Here is a 20,868-nt window from a genome sequence, read left to right as displayed (position 1 = left end):
CAAAAAAAATTACTTCAAATGTAGAAGAGCAATACTTACATTCTGTCCACATGTCTGGAACATCCCCCTCCTGTTTGTTGGCCAGTCTCCATAGTGTACGTTGAAAGTGGTATATCCGACTACCCTCTGTGATGCTGCTTGTCAAACACCCACATGAAGTCCTGCTCACAGTGAATGACAAGTGCCAACACCCACTTGATGTTTACTTAGTTATAGGAGTGTGTTTCCATGCAATTGGCTACAGGAATGATAACACAGCTGTTCCACATGCAATCATATAGGTGGGACTGCAATTTGTGCACAGTCCATCACCTGATCATGAGCATCACTTACAAAACTCAAGCTGCTGCCTAAGCAAAGCAGGTGTGCTTTTCCACATCCGCAAGAGGGGTGAGAGACAGACTGAGACAAAGGAAGAAAGGAAAGGGGTAGGAGAGAATGAGCTAAGCATGTTTGTGTAAGATCTATGAGTGGAGAGTGGTATCTGGGCATTATGACGGTTGCCTATATTGTGTACTAATCTATATTGTCACATAGTAATTCCACATGGCTGTACACATTTATGGCTGAGGAATGTTGACTAGAATCTCTTCAATGTTTGGAAAATGTTGGCCTTGTAATGTTGACAATGGGACATGTAGCTCCTCAATATGATGATGTGGCAAAACTCACACTGCAATGGAACCTGTCATTACACAATCACCCCAACACCCATACAGGGTACTGATAATACACACAAACACACTTACCAGTACTGAGTTTCAAACCCCTACCTGACTATGTATTGTTATTACATTGTTATGCAGTTATTGCATGTGGCACAGAGCTTACATGTTGAAAAGCTGTCCAAAGATATCTTTGAAGGTGAGTGATATCAGCAACAGTGATAAAGGAAGGATAAGGCAAGTGTAGTACATGTGGCTGTCCACAAAAGCAGGTGTCAAGGAGGACACACCCACGCTCTCTCAGTCAATCACACATATTATCACAGCTGGCAGGGTCAGGATTAGAACTCCTAATTAACTAGTTTGCTACACTACAGTATTACACAGGTATCACATCCACCACAGAGCTTATCAGGCTGATATATGACCAAAGGGTATTTTAAGGTGACTGACATCAGAAGGCATGCTACAGTAGGGCAATGGGAGGTGTAGTGAGTGTGGCTTCAAAATCATTAATCTCTACACACACACACACACACAGACATGCACACATGTGCACACACACACACACACACACACACACACACACACACACACACACACACACACACACACACACACACACACACACACACACACTCACACACATTTGTCAGTACTGACATGCATGGGTTCATTGCTTCAAAGGTGTGTAGTAGCTGACTGTTCCAGAAGGCTGTACAAGACTAGGCAGAGGGTATATCTTGGCATCAGGCCACATGACAATGGTCTCCAGTGTGGCTCAGGAGAGTAGTCTCTAGATTGGCCCACACAGGTGGATATTGTATTTACCATCCACTCATCTGGGTTACTATTGTGGGTGGCCAGTGCTGTGCAATGCTTGCCATGTATGTGTTCTATAATCCATAACATGGACAGTGTCTGGGTTGTGCATATGTCCCACATGCATGTTCTGTGATATGTGGAAGTGTACCTGGGGTCTCTAGGGCATGCTGTGTGTACAAATTGTTATCATCTGATGAGGCATTCCTGACCTCATGTGGTGAGAACTGGCTATGGAACTGAGGTTGTGCCTGCACCTACATTGACAGCATGATACAGGTATTCAGTGGAGTTAGTGGCATCTGTCCATACAGGGCATGTGTATAAGGCATGGTATTCCCTTTGTGGGTTACATTTGCAGACTCTACAGTTGTTGCAGGCATCCAGTGGGAGACAAAGCAAAGGACCACTGTAAGTGATTATTTGCCTATTGTAGGGATGGAACAGAGTGCCATGTCCTCTGTAGTCCGCTGCAATCACACCATGGTTACTATCTGTGGGAAATATGCAGGGAACTACCAGTATAGTGGTTGTTGCCTAGCCAAGTGTGTTTGTGTGTGAGACATGGGTGGAGAGTGTTCTCTGGGTAATACATGGGTTGCCTATATTGTTCACCAATCCATAATGTCGCATGTAGGGCTATGGATTGTCTACACCAGCCTCTCTGCTGTTTGACATCTGTTGTCCTTGTAAGATGGACATTGTGACATATAATAGGTCCTCAATATAAGAATTTAGCAAAACAACCCAGAATGAATCATGTTATTACACAATCACAGCAACCTCCACACAGGATACTGATGACAAACACACACACATACTTGGCAATACTGAGATTCAAACGCCTATCTAGCTATACATTGCTACTACAGTGCACCGCATTTATTGCCCATGCCACAGAGCTTACTGGATGGATGCTGTCCCAAGGTACTTTTAAGATGAGGGACATCACCAGCTTTTGTAAATACTGGCATTGGGTGATGTAGTGGGTGAGAGATAATTTTACTGTAATCACACATTTAAATTTGCCAGAAGTGAGGTTCAAACCTCAATCTAACAACCTTGACGGACCATTATGGTTACACATTTACTACATGCACCACTAGCCTGACATGGTATAGGCTTCCCAACAGATACTTGTAAGGTGGGTGATATCTGCAGGACTGCTAAATCAGGCTCGAAGATGTGTACAGGCTGTAAATAGGGACAAAAACTTTAAGGTACACACACAAACACTTGCCACAGATGGGATTCAATCCCATAGCTGTGTAGTTATTGCAACTACATTGTTATGCATTTATGGTACGCACCATGGGACTTATAGGGATAGCCCTTCTCCAAAGTTGTTTTTCAAGGTGAATGACATCAGCAGCCTTGATAAAGTAGGGCAATGGGTGGTGTAGTGACTGTGAATAGTCTCAAAAGCATTGATCCCTACACACACAGATAAACACACACTCTCTCTCTCTCACACAATAGTTTCAATGTCTGGGATTAGAACTCCTACCTAACTAGTGCATCACACTATAGCATTACACAGTTAGAGCACACACCACATAGCTTATAGGGCTATCCCTTCTCCAAAGGTGTAGTTCAAGGTGAATGACATCAACAAGTTTTCTAAAGTAGGGCAATGGAATGTGTAGTGACTGTGAATGGCCTCAAAAGCATTGTTTCCTACACACACACACACACACACACGCACACATGCACACACGCACACACGCACACACACACACACACACACACACACACACACACACACACACACACACAGTTTCACAGTTGCCATGTCTGGGTTTAGAACTTCTACCTAGCTAGTGCATCACAGTATAGCATTACACAGTTATTGCATGCAGCACACAGCTTATAAGGATGATCCTTCTCTAAAGGGGTATTTCAAGGTGACTGACATCAGCAGGCTAGCTGAAGTAGGGCAATGGGTAGTGCAAAGTGTGTGAATGGGCCATAAACCATTCCTCTGGAAGCACACGCACACAACATTCAGTCACACACAACTTTGCATTTGACAGGCCTGTGTATACAACTGCTAGATGAATAATGACTTGTACTGTCATGTTACACAGTTATCACAAGCATCACAGACACTATAGTGCTGAGAGCTACCTGAAGCAAATGTCTACAGTAGGACATGTCGGACATGCTACTGGGATTTGTCGAAATGGCCTTGCATTTGTATTCTGTGGATTGTGTTATGTCATTATTTGGGACTCCATGAGATAGCATACATTGGCAGTACAGGTGAGACACAGGCCTTTGACAGAGGACTGTAGGGCATTTGGTAGTGATGCAGACCATCTGTAGCAGGCCAGTGCATTCTGTCACTCCTGCAGTCCCAGGCTGCAAGCCACTGTATTCCCCTGGGGTGACAGGGTGGGTATGCAAAATAGAATTCAGACTCAAGAATCCAATGCCAAAAGACAAAAGACAACATTTATTGCAAAGCTTTTGGGGTCACAAACACCCTTCCTCAGTCCTACTATCATGAAAATAAAAAATACAACATTTAAATAAGAGTTCTTAAAAACACATGATTACAGCTAGCCTATCACAGAATAATAATGATACCCCCATCACATATTACAATATACACTTTGTAACAATGCATATGTATATGTAAACAAATTATATAAAATCATTTAAAAATTCATATATAAATATATATGCACATACATGGTTCAAGGCTCCAGAGAGCACCCCAGCACTACCAGGTTACAATTCATATCATAGCTTCTAGCCTCAGTTACCGGCTCACAGTACAAAGGGCGGAGGTGTATCCATATTCATCAAGGATACCCACATCTCCAGGTTAATGGTGCAGCATGATGCCCCAGAGATTATCCATGTGCAACTATCAGCAGACAAAACCACATTTCAAGTCATAGCCTGTTATAGATCGCCCACCATGTCTCAAGATGCTCACTCAGCATTCCTTGAGGCATTGGAAAATATAAAAGTCCTACCCAACACCATAATTTCGGGTGATTTCAACTACCCTGGTATAGACTGGGCGAACTACCAAAGTTCTAACTCCTATGCCCAGTGGTTCATAGAATTTATAAATTCAAATGCCCGCTAGAGGGGACAACATATTGGATTTAGTCATCACAAATATGGGCGCCCATTGTACCACACCCATTATCACTCCCTCTCTGGTCAGATCAGACCACAAACTGATAACCCTGGACATCCTCACCCCTCCACCTCCCCCAGTCAAAGAAACCAACGTAAAAAAAAACATTTCCAAAGCAAACTTCAAACTACTTGCGTCAAAAGTGAAAAGCTTCACTATTCCCTTGCAGAAGGATAATGATATCCAGGATGCAGAATCCTACACCAAGGTACTTTATATACATCGTCAGGATTGCATGGACTGTGCTATCCCAAATAAAAGCAAGACTCCTTCCTCAAGCAAGAAGAAACCAGTCTGGTGGACCCCGGCCATAAGCAAACTATACAATAAAAGGAGGGGTCTTATACAAAAAAAGGCCAAATCTCAAGTAGAAAAATCATCCCTGATTAGCATTAGTAAGAAATTGAGGGCCCTCATCAAGTCAACTAAAGCCAATTTCGATAAGAAAGTTGCCAAGGATGCCAAGGATAACCATAAGGCCTTCTATGGTTACGTCAAAAACCTAAATGGCAATGCTTAGGTCTGTTCTGAGCTAGTACAAAATGGAACAAAATACCCTGACCCCACTGACATTGCCAACATCTTGGCTGACAGGTTCAGCACAAATTTCTCCCCCCCTCACCACCTGCAGGGCCTATTACTATTCCAGGGGATTGTGTAACTCCAATTATTACTGATACATTGGTTAACAAGGCTTTATCTAAAGCTAAAAACACTGCCTCCATGGGACCAGATGGTGTCCCGAGTTGTGCATACACGAGCTCCAAAATGAATTAACCCTGCATCTGAATACCCTGTTCAGTCTCAGCCTCTCGACAGGATATGTGCCCATAGAATGGTGCACAGCAACAGTGGTTCTGCTGCACAAGGGTGGTCCCACAACCGATCCTGGGAACTACCGACCAATAAGCCTGACCAGTCTGATCTGTAAGGCAATGGAGCGAATCATTATGTAACTCATAAATGGAGAGATTGGGAACCTCCAAACACTTGACCCCACACAGTTCGGCTTCGTCAAGGGCAGATCATGCCTCCTGAACCTGGTGGACTTCTTTGAGACAGTTACTCAGGCTATAGATAAAGGAAAGGAGGTACACACATGGTACACTTCCTATACATAGTTAAGCACAGGTGGTGTCATGTTTGGCATCTCTTTTCCTGTATGTGCGAGTCAGAGAGAGGTGTCAGTGCCTGGGTTCCTACCGTGTCAGTGTATGTGCTATGCATTGCTTCTTTGCCAAAGCCTGGGCATACTGGGCATGCCTCCTTCTGCCTACAGGGGAAGGCTCAGGCTGTTCCTCCTCTGAGTCATTCTGTGCCTGTGCTGGCCTTGGCAATGGTGGGGGGGGGGCTGTATGACCCTGCTCCATGCTGTTCCTGCTGCAGCTGTTTCTGCAGGATCATAATGTGTAGCATGGAGCATGCAATGACAATTTGGGTACATGTAGCTGGAGAGTACTGCAAGGCTCCACCAGATATGTCCAGGCACCGGAACCATGACTTGAGCATCCTAAACACATGCTCTATTATGATTTTGGTCTGTGCATGTGCCTCATTATGGAGTTCTTGTTTGGGTGTGTGTGTATTTCTGATGGGTGTCATCAGCCACGGCTCCAGTGCACAACCAGCATCCCCCAGTAGTTGGCCGTATGGGATGTCCCCATTGGCAAATCACTGGTAACGTGTCATATGCCAGATGTGGGAGCCATGATAGCATTCATTATAATGCCTTGAGCATAGCACACAACCTGGCAGTTGATGGAGGGAAAGCTCTTGTGGTGCTTTGATGTGTATGTGCATGCAGTCTATAGCACCCACCACCACAGGGTATTCTGCTATTTGGTAGAAGAGATGCATATTGCTGGTCAATGCCTCACGGGTGTTGTGGAAATATATGTGTTCACTGGCATGTGCTGCCATAGCATCCAGGAACTGGTGGAGTGCCCTGGATGCTTATGCCTGTGAAATCCCCATGATATCCCCAGTTGGCCTTTGGAAGGTACCCGTGGCTAGTATTCTTAAGCCTACACATACCTTGGTATTGACTGGGATGGGTTCTCCTCCGGTGGTTCTGTATATAAGGCGTGGCCGGCACAGCTCAACAATTTGCTGTAGGAGGTCCCTGTCTGCCCTATAGTGCTCCACTATCTCCAGCTCATGTAGCCCCTGGTTGGTTACCCTGGGTCTGTATACTCTTCTCCTTCTCCTCACTCTGGGTTGGTCATCGGTATTGTCATCCTCTCCACCCTCAGCCTCTTCCACCTGTTGATTTATGAGAGCAAAAGCAGTGCTTATCATTTTGTTGCTTTTGTTAGGTAACATTTCCCTGTTTATGTACACGGGTGCTGCAGAGTTTGTGGGAAAAAACAGAGGGAAAGATGTTTGCATAGTTTATAGTAGTGTGCTGGGCTGGACTGCTACCTGTGTTATTAGCTGGTTCTGATACATTTCACCTGCCAGCTATGCTAGTTCTCCTTGATTACCTTCCTACTGTTATTTTCCCTTCCCATTGCCTTCCTGTTTAAGCCTTAGGGTGCACTGTGCAAACCCAGTGCTCAGATGTAAATGGAGCTGCTATTTCATGTTTGTTTTTTTTTTTTTTTTGTTTGTTTAAAACCTGGTGCGCGGCACACCCACCCGTTTAGGCAATGTAAAGACTGCTAGGCAGCTTCATACACACCCCCTACTTTGCTGTGCTTAGCTAAGGACAAACAAGGGCCACAGGGCTCCAATAAGCTTACAGCATGCATGACACAGCCCCTTATGAATTCATGTAGCTCTTAGGCTTACACTGTGGTCTTATTACACCTACACGGTTGGGTGCAAGCTAGCACTGAGGGGAAGTCTGTGATTCAGTATTATTGGCCTCATTTGCATAGGATTGACTGCTAATGCATGGTTACAAATCCGGCACTCAGCCTTCCCCCTTAGCAACCACTATTCCATGGTCTTGTTGTGTTATGCATGCCATTGACTATTATGGCAAAATAATGAATTTGGATTAAAAGCTTATTTCCAGCTTTTATTTTTAATTTTTGGGCCGATCCCATTTGTGCACCGCTGCCCTGCGCTTAAATGGATGAAATTGGCCAACATAAAAAAGTTAACTTTTATACTTTTTTTTAATTATTTTTCATGCCTATGGCCATATATTTGGCCTTTGGCATGCCTAACCCTTCTAATACATGCATTTGCACGAGCTGTCATGCCTCCGTTTTGTAGTTTGCAGAAATGTATTCATCTACTGGCTGAATACATTTCTGCAGTCTACACTATTCCTGCACAGGCATCTGCCTCCTTTCTGGATCACTAATTTACCTCATTTGCATTGTTTTCACCAGCAAATGAGGTAATTAGCATACAGGTGCTTTGTCCATGCAGGAATAGTGCAGGAGCGCTCATACACGTCCCGGGAGCTTATTCCTGGATCGCACGGCAGCCATATTGCCTGCAGCAGCTCTTGCACTATTCCTGCATGCCTTGCAGAGATTGCCGAATCCTGAGGAGAGTGTCTTAGATAAAAATTAACATAATCTTGTCTCTTATTCCCATTCCCAATAAAAGAAACTGGATACTCTTGTGGGAATGACCAGTTTTATTAGTAACCAACACAACACAAATTTGTAAATAATTATGAACTTAACACTGTACACCAAATAAACTTTATTGCTTAGAATGACTAAATGCAACCACAGGCCTGGTTAAGAGGTGGCATGACTTATAGCCATACCACTGGCCTTTAAAACTATTTTATTAAACCCATCACATAACACATTCTGCCACAGCAGTGGCAGCACTATTGATAATTGATTACTATCTCATCATAGTCCAAGTGAGATAAAAAGGGATGAACTGCTACCCACCAGGCTAGAAATGTTTGATTCCCCCATTTTAGATAAAGGTCATCAATGCTTTTTTTTAATATACTCTCAGTGAAAATAGGTAAACAATGCCAACATAACTTAATTTACTAATGAGATAGTAATAGTAGTTCTTGTAACAACAAAATATATATTATTGCATGATCATTTACTAAGGTATGCAAGAGGTTTCTGCAGGTATAGGGATAGATCCATACTGAATATATCCCATCCAAACTCTGACAAGGGAACTCCAGTATTTTTGAATCAAATACATTTTTTTGTTATGTAAGTCCCAATGCTCTACTGCAGATATGTTCAAAATAGGGCTGCTCTGATAATTTGGAAACTTCCTGGCTTTCTGAATGGATATTATGTTCAATGCACTTTTCCAGATTAACCTGGGAATGATTCCTGATCAGATTACTAATGGATGAGGGTAGGCATGTTTTATAAAAGAGAAATCCCCGAGAATGTAGTAAATTGCTTTTTGGAAAACAAAATGAGAAGTCATCCTCTCCCAAATGTAATGCAAAAATATTACAGAACTGAATGCTCTTCAAGTAAAAGGAAACATTGCACATAAGCAGATTCCATCTTATACCAGGGATGCCTTTTCAAATTAGTTAACATTTGTTATGATCTAGCCAATATTTTATCATTTTCTCTAATTCCTACTCTAAAACAGGTTTGGGAGATAAAAGAGTGACCAAGGATGATGTATGTGAGAGAGACAGAGACAGAGAGAGAGAATTTAGAGCAATTAATAAATGTTGAACTGTCAAATATAGCTAAAATAAGGCATCTATATCACGTTATCGAAATTTTACTACATCAAATCACTAAAGGTCGACCTCTAGTGATCGATGTAGTAAAACATCGAATAACGTTTAAAAAAAAACAAACAAAAATAAAAACTAACTAGCGCAGCCTAGTGGGACTAACCTGGTCCACAGAGTACAGTATATCAGTTTTGGAAATGCCTCCATGTTCAGGCTCCAAGAATATATCTAGTTGAGTTCTTATCCCAAACTTTGCAAACATCCTTAGTGCTCACCGTCTCTCTATGTATATTGGATGACTACCTAAACAAATGTACGTGAAACTATTCCCAAATTATATGGCTTTTCAGATATCAGTTGTAAAGAGACCTTTTTACTTCCCATTGGAAATTCCCAGGACAGATAACAATTTCTGATTTACAGCATTTCTCACTGAGTTAGATCAAGCTTTTGGTGTGTGAGATAGGATATTCAGAAACTTTTCTGACACTTACTGGTGTCTTGGGTCAGACTAGTAAAGACCTATTTGTTTTTTGGTGGAGAACACCTTTATCTCTGCCTCTAAGACTAACCACATATCCATGTATGCATGTGTTCAATTGATTAATATGTTAAATTAATCTTGAAATACAGCTCAACTACCCTGCCATATGGTTACAGCTATTTTAGGACAAGATTAATCAGTTTTTACTCAGCTGTAGCTCAGACCTGCAAAATGTTGTTTACCACTTGCTTTAGTGTGTCATTGGAATCCATGTTTTTTTTAACCTTGTTTCTGTTGTTTTACATTGATTGGCAATAAAAAAATACATTTGTAGCTTTAAACACCTACAGGCTATTTGGTCTAGGAAAAAAAGGCAATTAGTGCCATTTTGTGATGATGAATAAGAGTTTTGTTTCTTTTAGAATGCAAAACTCCACACTGACAGTTTATTTTATTAGATGTATCCATACTTGTATTTATTTATTTATTTAACTTTGCTCACCAGGAGAGTCCTACTGGGCAGAAAAGTCCCTTTCTGGCAAAGACCCAGGGAGGAGCCCTGCACATACAGAATAAGCACCAATACATATTTCACAATAGAACAATACAAACATTCAAGCTACACTTATAACACAGTCTAAAAGTTTAGCCTAGGGAACAGGATCCCCAGTTACAAAAGTACAGATGCAGTTCATTATTAATACATTTTAGCACAGTACAGATTATCTCTGGCTTGCTCTGTAATTTACATATGATAGCAATAGAAGAAAAAGATATATAGTGTGTGTCAGAGTGTGAACAAGACTAGAGAAGAATTAGAGGAGGTGATACTGAAAAGAGAAGAAAGGATGAAGGGGGGTATGCATCTGGAATTAGGATATGGAATATCTAGTTAAGAACAAGCAATGACTGCATTAGTGTGCAATTTTTTAATAGCTAACCTGGTTAGGAAAATGAGCATAGCCAGGAGTTGCTGTTTTTGCATATTTCTTTCATGCAATGCAGATGTTGATTGAATTATTATTGATTTGTTTTACTTCATTGTACTTTACACCTTTTCTGTTAATAATAACCAGACAAACCCATATAGCCATTGCAATGTTTTATTGACATTACCAATAACTATAACATCATTTATAATTCATGCAATGACTGACTAATGAAACAAGTTTAGGGATGCCCTCTCCATGTGGCATATCAAGTACCCTCCCACAGGCTTTGTCCAACCCAAGTGTCCTTTTCTGGTACTTATATAGTTTGGGGCATAGCATCTGCTTCTGCTCAAATTCTCTTAAGTGCTAAACCAGTCCAAAAGGACCAGAAAAGCAGGGAGAAACTAAAAAGAGAGGGGTAACACTCCACCCTTTTGCAGCCCAACTGGCAGACCTGTCTGTTCTTCTCTTTTTTTCTGGCTATGCTGGAAGCAATAACAACCTCGGTAACAAACTTAAATTGTAGCAATGTACATTTGAACACTAACATACTGCACTCTTTATATTAAACTGACAAGATGAATCATAACAAATCTTGAATGGCCAGTGAAAATTTGAAATTTAATAAATCATGACCAATGTCATGAGATGAAAGAAGGGGTCTAAATGGAGAGATTATAAAATCAGAAAGCAAAGGAGAGTAGTATTGTTGGAAATGAATTCATCCTTAAGTCTTGGTGAGTACCTTCATGAGGCAGACCCCGTTTTTAAAAAAAGTTCACCAAGCCAACACTGATGCATAGATTGTATTTTATATAGCATATTTCATGGACAGAAGTAGGTTAAAACTATAAAAAAAACAGCTGAGAGCACAAGTCCCATGGTAAAAAATGCGCCCAATCTTAGTAGGTGCACTGGCACCAGGAATGGAAAAAAATGACAGTTAGAATCCTGAAGACATGGAAACATTCTTAGAATGGGGGTTAGGCTAGGTTCAGAGGGAAGACGTCTCCCCCTCCAATTATAGAAAGATGCAACAGTCCACAAAAAACACAACAACTGATAGGCCAAAAGTGAACCATAAAGTTGACAGAGTGGACTATAGAGGATAAGAAATAAATTAGGTATTGTTACTCTTATGCAAGAAGCCCAGAATATCTGGACAGAAGATATACAAAAAGATTAAGAGAGGAATTAGACGAAAGAAAAACACTCCCAGAAAAAAAAAACTGGCAAAAGCTTCAAAAGCAAATTTGTGTTCATTATAAAACAATTAATAAAAACCGTTATATAGACCAAGAAACTTGGGGCCATTAGGAGCACTGTGTAGGCTGAGTGCTTTTGTTCCTTTATTGCATAAAATGGAATTTCATCAGATAAATACACCCTTAAAAACTTCAGTATTTATAATGATTTTAACCAATCGGAAAACTCCTTTAATCAAAGTGTGGTTTTAAATTTAAAGTGCTACTATAATTAAAAGTGCCATTGTGGGGGGGGGGGTGATTGGTCTTCCTATTTGGAATCTAGAGAAGCACGTTGGCAGAGTTTAGTTAATGCCACGCAATTTCCAGGTATCAACAACAGAATTTCTATAAACAGCAATCATTCAATCTATGAAAGCAGAGAAGAAATAACAATTTTATTTGTGTGGGATCTTACACTAACCTTTACATACTTTTTATAAATCATTAGTGGTTGTAGGAATATTTAGGAGGTTATACATTTTATATTTTGGTAAATAAAATACTTTTTTATCCATAAAGGGTATTTTAAATTAGAACAACACTTTAAATTATAGTAGCACTTTAAAATTTAAACTGCACTTTGATTATCAGAGCTTTCTGATTGGTTAACATCACTATAAATAGTGAATTTTTCAATGTTGTACTTATCAGATGAAGTTCCATTTTATGCAGTAACAGAAAAAAAAACACTCAGGATACACAGTAGCCCATAGTGTTTCCTAAAGATAACGGTTCTTTGTGTTTGTTTGGAGTGGTTTACACACTGGACTTTATGAAAATTTCACAATACAAAAAAATAAGCTCACAAAGGGGAATGAAGAACATAAGATTAGCAAAATAGAACTTAAAAAATACAAGTTGAAGACACAGAATACCTGCAAAATGAAGGACGTAGTAGAAAAAAGTCTAATACAGGTCATGTCACAGCATGATGGAACAATGAGTCCCCCAAGTAAGTAGAAACAGGATGAGCCATCTGAAGAAAAAATAGGGACATGGGAAATACAATGAGATTTACTATAGTGCAATATTTATGCAAAGGAAAAATCAAAACTAATCAATACAAAAAAGCTGCACCAAAGATATTTGAAGAGAAATTTTACAATACAAAAAAATAAGAAAACAAAGGGAGAAAGAAGAAAAGAGTATAAGCAATGCAGAAGTTACAGAAATAGAAAATGAAGTTATGGATTACCTGCAAAGTGACAGATTTAGTATAGAAAATCTAACTGTGATAACATCATAACATGATTGAACAATGAGTAACCAAATTAAGGAGAAATCAGGGGAGTGAGAAGCATCCGATCAGTTGCCTTATAAAGATACTTTGGAGCCTTCAGTAGGAAACCAGTACAAAAGTTCAGTTGGAGTTACACAGCAAGGGAAGGAACAGGAAACTGTGGCAACTCTGATGCAGTCAATATTGTGGAGTGATAGGCGAGTGAGTTCCCATTAAAAATAATATAGCACGGGAATATATTCTGGAACATTGTGTAGAATGCTCACAAGAAATGGTGAACAAAGAATGTGCCCTTAGTTTAGTAGAAGAAAATGATCTAAGGGAAGAGTTTCTTGATTTAATAGAGATGTATATACATATTAAGATAAATGAAAGAAATACATTATAGAAAATCCATAAGACCCAAAATGTTAGAATTTAGTAAAATAAGTGAACATGGTAATCACGACTCTTCATAGAAATTCATTCAATATAACATAAGTAACTATGATATTGTTGTGCAGCTAAATTAATAACAGATAAAGTCTTACCACAAAAATACAGGCCCGTAAGGGAAAGGAAGGGGAGAAATCAAATGCCATCATGGAAGTATCAGATAAAGAAAACTATAAAGTAATTAAGACAAGAAGTGTTGCTGTTAGAAGAGTACAGAAAAAGGAACAGATCAACAAAAATACTCAAAAAGATTGACATGATAAATGCAATGCACAGTATCAGAACAGACCAGAATCTCTTATACATTACTGCAAATAATAAACTAAAGATATCAACACAGGCATTAAAAACTTAAATGATGCAGATAAATATAAAGGAAAAGTACAATATAAGCAATTTATTGATGGCCCAAAAAGGTTTTATAGAAAACTGGGAACCAAGGCAAAAGGAATAGAAACACCACCAAAAAAGAAGAAAGAAACACATTTTGGATAAATATGAAGATCCTTTGGAACATAGCAAAGATGCTAAATGGATATGTGATGCCTTGCACTGGCCCAGTAATCAAGGAGCCTCAGTCCTCAGCACTGGCAACAGCTAGGGGACATACACCTTGGGAAGAAAACAAATACACACACAGGAAAGTGCAATTTCCATTAAGAGCACACAGAGATCACACTCAGTCTGGGGCTGGTTTCTCCCTCTTTCTTCCGCTCCCCAGTAAGACTCCCCAGTGGCACAGCTATAGGGATGAGATCTCAGCTTTGTTGCCAAACTAAGACCTCCAGCACCCTCTCTGTCCAATCAGTGCTTCGTGTCCATGCCCAAGTAGCTGACGGACACACCCACACACACACACACACACACACACACACACACACACACACACACACACACACACACACACACACACACACACACACACACACACACACACACACACACACACACACACACACACACTTTGAGATTTGATTGATATACAAACATACAAACACATCTGAGAAAGGCTGGCACAGGTTTGCTAGCTATGCCCCCTTTTGCCCAGATTATAAGGTAGTTCCAGCTACCACCAGCCACCCATATCAGCTACTATAAGGCCATTAACAAAGGGTGTCCAATCCTAGTGTGTAATGTTACTGTTATCCAAATGTTAGTCTGACCAAGACATGCAAGGCTGTTTATGAATGGCATGTACAGTATCATCAAATACATATGCAAGTATGCTCAGAGCTTAAGCATGTCTCACAAATATCAGCCAAAAAGACAGGTTTAAATATATTTAATAATAAATAATAAAATAACAAGACAATACTCAGTCAATCAACACAGTAACTTCAAAGTTAAAAATCCCAGGAAATATTTTAAAACAACATTGCAGGACAGTTTCAAATAAATACAGAAAACATCTAAACTAATTTATACTATATTCCTATCTATATCTAAAAGCAAAACTATTCCTTAAATCTTACTTACAGCAAGGCAAGTGCAGATGATGATGATGAGTGGATGTTCTTGCTAGGTCCAAGACAAAATATAAAATGCACAGTCTCTCTCTGAGAGAATTTTTTAAACAATATCAAATATTACTGCTGGGTTAGCTTGATGACATCACTTTTTGTCACCTGACTTCAGTTCCCAGGCTAAAACAGAAACTAACAGAATTTAACATCTCTGTGTTAAAAATACATATCTCTCGGTTTTAGCCTTGCGCTGAGTGTCCTCACTACAGATGGTGCAGCAGCGCCATATGAATATTGATGAGGACATGCCGCCGCACCCTCGACGTGCACAGGAAAGGTGTGTGAGTGCAGGGGATGTGTACAAGTGCTCTACAGAGGCGTAAACATGCCCAGACAGTTGCATAACCTACTATGCTTACTAGTAGAGCCTGCCTCTAATAGTAAATCAGTAATTCAGTGTCCATGGATACCGGAATGTATGCTAAGCATATAAGAGTGTAAACGAACAGTGAAATAAAATCGATGTAGTAAACACACAAGCACATAGTGGAATATTGTGCCCTGTCCCTAGAACTTTCACAATTAGATTCCCTGTGTCCCTATTATACATTTGAATTCCTGTATTATCGAAGGTGTAAGCAAAGCGCAGCATGTTTGCACGTTGCTGCCCTCCAGTGAGCGTAGCTTACACATCAAAATCATTCAAATAGAGAAAACCATGCGGAATCAACGTAAACGTCAATAGTGTTGAGTTTAGAGCATCCGCCTAATAAACAGGCATTCAGAGTTCAAGCCCACCAATAGCACATATCATTTTCCATGTGGAATGAATGTTGTTTTGCTGTAAAACCAACATAAGAGTAATCGCATGAGATATTTAACGAAATGTCATTCAATCAAAGTGGCACTGTCATAATGAATAAGGCACTAGTAAGCAGATGTAACACAAATAAGCAGCAGTAAACATATATAAGTACCAATAAGAAATTCTGAGTGTGCTTGCGTGGGTCTAAGCAGCGCCCAGCATAGGACATGTATATAAGTATGTACAGATATATATATATAATATATATAAATATATATATATATATATATATATATATACATACATATATATATATATATATATATATATATATATGTATATGTATATATATATATATATATATATATATATATATATATATATATATATATATATATATATATATATATATATATATATATATATATATATATATATATATATATATATATATATATATATGAAGAAAGAATGATGTAACAATAAAGCATACAAAAGGAATGAGAAGGGAATCAACAGCAACCCCAGTATTATATTGTGCTGTCAGCGTATGTCATATCAAGCTAGGCAGGAGTGAGCAAAGCACTGCTACTCACACCATAGGCAGGGCATTACCAGTGGGAGTAACACTGTTGATATGCTAAGTCTACTTTACACTCAGAGGGTAGTGCCTGGTAGGAATACCCAAAAAATTGATAGACTATTTGGCCATCCGACCATTACACAAGCAAAGGCAGGTATGTTCAAGGACTAAATGGGGGGAGAGCCTGAGAATGCATGGGTTGGGACAACATACATGTAGGGCCCCTAATGCTTGGGAGAGGGCAATGTGTGGAGGTGTGTCATGGCTGCGAAAGCAACTGGACAATGGATGGTATGCGTGTATGTTGAACGTGGGTGGGGTGAAGGAACTATGGGTATGAAATTATGGATCCAGGCATGCCAGGGTTTGATGGGCTGGTTCTAATTGGACCGCCTCATGGAGGTCAGTGAGTTTGTTATAAGTATATATGCATACACTCATGCAGACATCTATAATGTAGAAGTACATTCTCTGTAACACATTCATTTCATTTGCATACATAAATAACATGAATGTGCCCTTACAAACCTTGACAGTAGATAGAATAATAGGCTGTGCATACGAGGGAAGGGATGAAACTGCTAAAACGCAGAAGTATGCCCAATGTCCAAAGTCGATGCTGTGATGAAAAAATCAAATGTAAGGACTTTCTCACACATGGAATCATTCCTGTGATCTGCCTGCTATGGCAACGCCAATTACTAAACCAGTCTATTTGTAAAAGAAATATACCGAACACGTACATAATTAGGGTCTCATGTGTAACGTGTGTGTTACCACATAGTCATACTTATTCATTTATTGTAGTGACATGTTAACAGGAGTAAGGATGTAATGAAGTATAGAGTCTAGTCTTGACATAAAGACATGCGTGTCCCATGTGGGAAAACCCAAAAATGGTGAATAGTGTCCTTTTGGTCGCTCATGTCACCAATGTTTGTGGACTAAAAGTTTGGGAGTTCTGATGATACGTGGAGTGAGTCAACCAATGACATGCGTCTACAGGAGTAGGGAGTGGACAATGTGTAGTGGTGTGGATACACCGCAAATCCAACTGCAGAATGGATGACTGCAGTGTTAGGGAGGCATTGGAGTGGGTGTTTGTGAAACAAGGAGCCATGGGTATATGAGTTTATATGCAAATGAAGCAGCACAGCAATAGTGTATTGGTAAGAGCAACTGCCTAACGGACAGACATTCCCATTCCGAATCCCACTGCATCACATACCATTTACCATTTACCATTGGTAATCTGTACATGAACATATTTCGACATCTAGTTTAAAAACAAAAAATTATGCTCACTACACTCTGTTCGCCTGATAATAACCAAGACTTGTAAAATGCAACAAAAAAACAGGCTTAAATAGTGGGAAGTATACTTGCTGTGTTCAATTCAAGTCAGTCACAAAAGGTAACCAAATGTTCCACAAAAAGAAACGAAGCTGTAACCTACAAACCGCTTTACTTCAACTCTTAATCCAATAAAAAAGAGTCAAAATCACCATAGAGTGTTCATTCGAACCTACTCATCCACTGGGCAATAGCTTGTAGAAAAAACACTCTGCCAGCATGTAAAAATAAATCCAAGCGTCCAGTAGAAACCACGTTTATTAAAATAATTAAAACACAGGGCTAGCGCTTTCAACGAATCTTCATCAGGCCACTAACAAACAAACATACTAGCATCCCTTTTATAGCAAAATGCTAGAGTCAACTACTGATGTCACATCCTGTTTGGACATACTGAAGTCAACTCTGATGTCACATCCTGTTATACATAAAATATTTAAACTGACATCACTTTTGTAGTAAAACGCTACAAACAACTCTGATGCCACATCCTACTAAATATGAAATCTTATAAAATGTTTTAAATTATTTAAAATATTTAAAATATGTATGCAGACATTTTGTAAACAGTGTACAATAGAAGTGTTCTAAAATAACATTTCTCCCTACTTTAACTGCTGCTGCCTGTAACATTCAAAATGTTTTAAAATATTTTAAATATCTATGTAACCATCTCATAGACAGTATGCAGCAAATAAAGTGTTTCAAAATCACATACTATCTTCCTATAAATACTGCACTTATATGCATACTAGTAACAAAAATGGCACGCATGTTTAGTATTTAATAATAAGCAATATAATCCCATTTGAAACACTTGTATGTATAAATACATACTTAAAATAGGGATCAAGTTAAAGATATTAATATCTACACATGAGCTATTTAGCATAATTTTAACTGTACAAAAATTAATCATTCAAAAGACTACATCTAAAATTTGTACAGCGTGTGCTTCTAAATATCATAATATCTGTGACAGCATAAATCATTCAAAACAGATATGTGCACCATAAAGATGTTAATAACAGCTGATATTATAAACATAAAAATATATAAGGCTAAATGTGCAAAATCAGGTGAAATATGTGTGCTGGATGAAAGAGGAACACATGGTATATCAGCATCTTTCATAACAATTGGCCCCTAATAGGCCTGCAGGGCAAAATACAGAGACAACGACGGAGACAGAAATGGAAAAATGTGAGGTATGAAAATATTATAAATAAAAGTAAAACCAGCCAGAAGTTAATAAAAGGTGGCAAAGGGGTGAAAAGCTTCAATGTAATTTCCTAGCTTTAAGTATAGGTTTGATGGAGACTCTTGTCATTGTGGCCTGGGTACAAATCAGCCCTTAGCCTGATGATCCATTTGGCCTCTATCTGTTCCGTGGTGTTAAAAATATCTCCTCTCCTACGAGATGGAACATTGTTTTGAATTACTTGAAACAAAAAGCTATGTTGGGTAGATGTATTAATTACATGCCTAGACAGAGCATTTGAAGAACATCTGACTTTGATTTTATATAAGTGTTCCCTAATTCTGTCCTTAAACTTTCTGTCCGTCTTCCCTACATAAAATGCAGGGCAGTGTACACAGGTTGCCAGGTACACCACATGGCAGGTCTCACAAGTGGCAGAAACTGTGAAATGAAATTCTTGTCCTGCATAGGATGATTGAATTTGTCAGTTTCTTTAATGAATTTGCAATAATTGCATTTTTGACATTTTTTAGTCATTTTATGATTACTAGTTGTATTTATGTCAAACCTATTCGGACCACATAACATTCTGTGTAAATTCAGCTTGTTTTTATATGTAAATTTTGGTTCTTGGCTCAATATCTCAGAAATAACTGGATCTGTTAACAAGATATCCCAATATTTTCGATATATGCTTTCAATACTATTTACATCTTGTGTAAAATGTATCGGTATTCTGATAACTCCACTGCTAGTTCTGGTGATGCTACTATCATCTCGTTTACTAGAGAAGTAGGGAAAAGCCCTACCTTCTCTCAATTCACCTATGATACCTAAAGTAGCATCAACTTCTGTTACCGTGTAAGACCTGTCTATGAATTTATTCCTCAAGTCTTCTATGCCTGTTTTAAAGCATGAGTCTTCAGAAAACAGCCTAGATACCCTCATGGCTTGACTTTTGATGATGTTACCAAAGACATGCTTAGGATGCATGCTGCTTCGATGGAGAAAGTTATTTCTATAGCAATCCTTTCGAAAAACTCCAGTGTTAAGTATACCATTAGGTAGTTGTTCAACATATACATCTAAATAGGGTATGACATCTTTGGAATTAACCATAGAAAATCTTAAAAAACTGGTGTCTTGATTTCCAAAAACGTACCACGGAGCCCTTGTACCAGCAACAACAAGTAGGTAGTCTTAACGAATTTATTTATCACAAACGTTTTCGCCGCACAAAGGTGCAGCTTCCTCAGAGAAAACAAATTAACAATGAGGTAAAAGTGCACGCCCCTTTTATACAAAGCAAAAGGGAAATGACAACATGGTAAGGTGAAACTCATTGTAGTAATTGGTAAACAAGTAGAAGCCTTCACAAGAACAACTTATTCCTCAAAGGGAAAATGCAAACATTAATTCATGTTAGTAATAAGCATTTCAAAGTATGGAATATTACCAAAGAAATAAACATAAAATTTAAAATGACATATTTAAAATTCTTAAAATATGAAATATGAAAGAAATCATAATGTTAAAGTAAAAAATTCAACATAAAAAGTCATTCAAATAGCAACTCCATAAAAGAAGTAAGTATAATATGCAGTAATGGATTAAATCTTTAGTAGTAAAGTAATGGTAACCCATTATAAGTATGAACCATAATGAGCAACTATCAATGTACCTTAAAAGGTATTATTGTATAACCAACAATAATAACTAAAATCTAGGCAATATTTAACATGAGAGGTGCTACAACAAAGGCACGTCACATGAAGTCAGAAACAAAAAAAAAAAATTTTGTATGTTTTAAACAAATTTTTGTATATTTTAAAAAAAGTCTTT

Source organism: Protopterus annectens, chromosome 10.part0, assembly GCF_019279795.1.
Source record: "Protopterus annectens isolate FY-2018-M chromosome 10.part0, PAN1.0, whole genome shotgun sequence".
NCBI classification, from domain to species: domain Eukaryota; kingdom Metazoa; phylum Chordata; order Ceratodontiformes; family Protopteridae; genus Protopterus; species Protopterus annectens.
Note: the sequence above shows the minus strand (reverse complement) of the source record.